Source organism: Sinocyclocheilus grahami, unplaced genomic scaffold (genome assembly GCF_001515645.1).
Source record: "Sinocyclocheilus grahami isolate Dianchi unplaced genomic scaffold, SAMN03320097.WGS_v1.1 scaffold39.1, whole genome shotgun sequence".
Lineage (NCBI taxonomy): Eukaryota > Metazoa > Chordata > Actinopteri > Cypriniformes > Cyprinidae > Sinocyclocheilus > Sinocyclocheilus grahami.
Genome location: NW_015505218.1, coordinates 1,984,957 through 1,989,846, shown reverse-complemented (window position 1 = coordinate 1,989,846; position 4,890 = coordinate 1,984,957).

Below are 4,890 nucleotides of genomic sequence, written 5' to 3'. Positions count from 1 at the left end.
CTGCATATGTTTAAGAGACCTCTTCGGATTAAAATGTATCTATTTTAGGACTTATTTATTTGATTTATCTGTTAATCAGGAAAGGGATATTCCACAGTGTACCCAAACATTATGCATATACATATACACACTATACATTTTGCACAAAAATACTATGAAGATTACAATATAAAGTTATTTAAAACAGAACAGTTTAAAAGCTAACTTACAAAAAAATTAAAAATCACAAACTTAATTTTCATAACGATCAACTGAGAGCATATTACTCTTCCTGTAATGATATGGGGCCACTTTTTATTTTTCATTAATGCATTTAAAGTTAATGATCCTATAAAATATGTTTCTATGAAATAATTCAAAAACCTACATTGTTGTCTTTAACAGCAAATGTTGTTTTGATCAAAATGACTGGGCTCCTTTTCTTTTGCGCTCTGTGTGACATGCATGTGTACGCTCAATTAAGTTTTTGAAGTTTGACTATTTAATTGCTCACTTTAAATAACGACATGCTGTGGAAATGGAAATTCATTTAAGTAAGGTAAGTAAATGTGTTTTTTTTTGTGGTTAGTACCTAAAGTGGTGTCACTTAAGAACTATAGCTACTACAAGGATGTACTGTAAGTTTACATGCTTGAGAAATTAGATAATCACTATAGTCAACTGTTGTAATGTAAACCACAAGCCTTATTTTACTCATAAATCAAATATAGCGCTGTCTAAAAAACCATTTGGACATTCCTGAGGGAATCCATGGTGAAGTAGCCTTCCAGGTTTGCCTACAAATTGACATTATAACTGAAAAGCTTTATACAAATGCTTTTGTATTAGCTACAGTATAACTACATTTGGTGCTGTAGTTATTCATGTGGTCATTAGATACCATCATGGATCAAACAATTAGGTGTTCCAAACTTTTTAGTCAGAGTTGTCGTCATATTTTCAATGGCACAGTGCGTACATAGATGTTGATCATTGATTTACATTTTGGCAGATGTGTTTAAATGACTTACACGGTGCATTCAAGCTAAACATTCTTGCTTACCCCTGAAGCCTGTATGCTGGCTGCCATGCCACCGTTCATTGTTGCCATGGCAAGCAAATGGGGACGACACTCAAGCACACTCCCAATGATCTGACCTTGCGAGCGAGCATCCAGCTGTGGAACGGTGTTTCTGAATGCGACGCCATTGGATGATGAATCACTACGAGGTCATCGCCATAAATAAATACACCCCCTCCTACCAGGTTGTCATTGTAATTATTGCTTTAGTAGTAACCTTAAGCACATCTAATGCATTATTGATGCATCAGAATGAAGAAAAGACGCTCAATGGGTCAATAATGTATAAGAGTGTTCTGGATAAGAAAAAAAAATTATTTTAACATCTAGTTCTACGTGCTACGTTCTTAGAAATGTGTTCATATTGGTTTCGTGTGGCAAGATTTTTCAAGAAAAAAAGGCTGTAAAAATGGCATGTGGTATCACCATTAAACCTAATTATTTATTATTATTATTTAAACATTGTTACATATATTTCTCAATGTAAATACTTCAAACATAAAAAATATCATCAATTATTAATATTTTTTTTTCATTTTTGTTTTAATTTTTTTGGGGAGTTGCACCACATTGACATTTTAAAACCTGAAATAACCTTGCCTTGTCATGCACTAGATATACTTTCCTGTTTTATGTTTTTTTTTCTTCTGAATGTTGGTTACACCAACTTTGATTTGGCAGACAAAGGATTTGTTAAAAATTGTTTTAAGAAATAATAAACAAAGCTTATTCCAAACTACCTAATAATGTTTTCTATTCAAGAATTTCATTCTTTTAACAAGGCGTACTTCTTCTTTATGAAATAGCCAACACGTTGGGTTGCTAAAGCTAACGTAGAGACCTTTTTGAAAGATAAAAACCTACAATCATATTGTGTCGACTGGACTGTCAGCTGATACTGTAATGTTCCCATATTCTTGACAAATTACTCCAGCAATGGTTTCCAGAGACAAAATTGTCCTGGTGTTGAGAACAATTGTTTGCAAACTGGTTTCAAAAGTGTTCTAGGTGTCTGAATTTTGTAGTTCTGTTATATTAGGACAAGTGTTCAGGGTCTGTTGGGATCTAAAACATTCAGGAAAGAGATGCTATGCATTTCTAAGATGTGAAGAGTTCTCAGGGTTTCTAGGACAGAATTGGGGACAGGGCTTTAAAGATGATTACTTTTGCAGGAAGTGGCTATAGGGCCTTAACACTGTTCCTGTTGGATGGCTATTTAGGGCAGGCCCCCATGGTGCATCTTGGGTGATGACTTTCCCCTGGTGTGGCAGAAACGGTCCATTTTCAAAGAACATACATTCACAATTCTTGTCTGAGACGCCAGTGATTTCAAATGTATTGACTGTAATAGAGTGCTGGAGCAATTTTCCACAAGTATTGAAGAATTTACAGTCCTCAACCTGGCAAACATCACAGTAGTGGTAAGAAAGACCCACGCTATTCCATAAAACTCTCCATAACATCTCTAACGTACTAGCATGGGCTTACATTTAGCATGCTACGCTAAGTAAGCATGTACTGGTTATGTGAACAGTGGTAACCTTTATCTAGTTTTTCTAATGCTTTGAGTTGATATGATCAGTATACTGATATTCCCTTTTAAAATGCATCTTAAACCATTTTAAAGTGGTTTGCTGATTTCGCTTTTCACCAAGTGGATTACACTGGTCTGTTTTGAGGGTTTCAGTTGGGTTTTGGGCATTGAACACCAGATTGGTTATGCTGGGAGATGAGCCAAGTCAGTACAAACCATCTTCGGTTGGTATAAGCAGTTTTTTTTTGCATGCTTTTGAAATCGCTTGATGTTACTTAATGACAGGATTCATGGAGAAGAGCAGAACGTATATTTTAATATGATTTTTAATGATATGAATTAATGAGAACATTTCACCTGGTCAGGCTGGGAAAACAAATGGCCGGCAGACCACCAAACGCCATTTAAGCTGGGGTTTTTTTGTTTTCCTTTTCCAGCAGAGAAGATACTCTTCTTAAAATCAGTCGTATATAGCATATCTAACACTCCTCTTCCCTGCTAACTGCCTCTGCAATCACATTTGCACTGTGATTAGAACTCTAGTCGACCCTTTAGAAACTCTTTTATGACCTGATATAGCACTTACTCAGTTTTGGCACTGTTTGCCATTGTGTTCTTGGAGTTCTTCTTGGCGCTGAAGCACCACATTAGCACTTCACTTGTATTTTTAGCTACCTGTTCTGGTAATTGCCACTTACGCAATATGTGCAAAGTCGCTTTGGTTAAAAAGCATCTGCTAAGAGCATAAATGACTTCTGCAAGCCCTCGAGCCAAACATTTTAGCGACAATGACACATTTGTTTGATATTTAGTGTCGTTATCATGAAGTGAATTGGATTTAGAAATCATGAACATTAAAACTGTGCTGTAGTACATAGCTGAACATAACACATTTATGTGGATGTGGCTTTGAGCAGCATTAGCCATGTTAGCATAACATATGAGAACAATGTGGAGGCCTTATTTCACCGTAGTTGGACTGGCGGTGTGCTGGTTGCTGCTGCTTTGAGCACAGGAGCTGAACTAATTACCCTCTGTCAGGAATTTGATTACGGTGCATTTGCCGGGCATCCATTTGACGTGATAAGAGCCGTACTTGGAAAAAGCCAGTAACCCTTGGTAACGCAAGCCCTTTGTCATAGAAATGGATCCCTGTAGCTCACATTTCTCCTCATCCATTTTCTTCTGTGTGATGTCAGTGAGGCTAGTTATATAATGTATAAAAGGTCATAGGATATAGATTATGTTTAAAATAACACATTTCAGGATGTACCTGAAAATGATTCAGTTCTGCACATCCTGCCTTTTGTTATTTCATGTTAATCAGGTGTTTGGTGATTCATACTGATCTCATTCACAGAACGCAACTGGGTCATTCTCGTTTTGCTTTAACTTTTACAACTTAAAAGGTTAGTTCGCCCAAAAATGAAAATTCTACCATTAATTACTCACCCTCATGACGTTCCAAACCCGTAAGAGCTTTGTTCATCTTCGGAACACAAATTAAGATATTTTTGATGAAATCCGAGAGCTTTCTGACCCTGAATAGACAGCAATGCAACTGACATGTTCCCAGGTCCACAAACGTAGCAAGGAAATCGGTAAAACAGTCCATGTGACATTCAATCGTAATTTTACAAAGCAGCGAGAATACGTTTTGTGAGCAAAAAACCGCCCAAAATAACAACTTTATTCAACAATTCTTCTCCTTCGCCTCACCCTAGAGCGCCATTATAGAGAGTATCGCGACACATGCGCGTACGTTCTTTTGCACGTAAACAAGTCTTTGTGCATGCGTGTTCTACGTCAGCAGCATCACATGCATGCGTTGTTTATGTGCAGGGGTACTCTCGATAATGGCGGAAGACGTGATTTGGAGTAGAAGAATGGTTAAATAAAGTCATTATTGACCTCGCTGCTTTGTAAAATTGTGGTTGAAGCATTGATGTTACGTGGACTGTTTTACCGATGTCCTTACTACGTTTCTGAGCCTGGGGAAATTTTAGTTTGCATTGCTATGTATTCAGGGTCAGAGAGCTCTCGGATTTCATCAAAAATATCTTAATTTGTGTTCCGAAGATGAACCGAAGGTCTTACGGGTTTGGAACGACATGAGGGTGAATAATTAATGGCATAATTTTTTTTTTTTTGGTGAACTGTCCCTTTAATACGCTTGTTGTAATTTAAAGGGGTCATATGATGCTATTTTAAAGATCATTATTTTGTGTATTTGGTGTAACAGAATATGTTGACATGTTTTAATGTTCAAAAAACACATTATTTTTTAAATACTGTA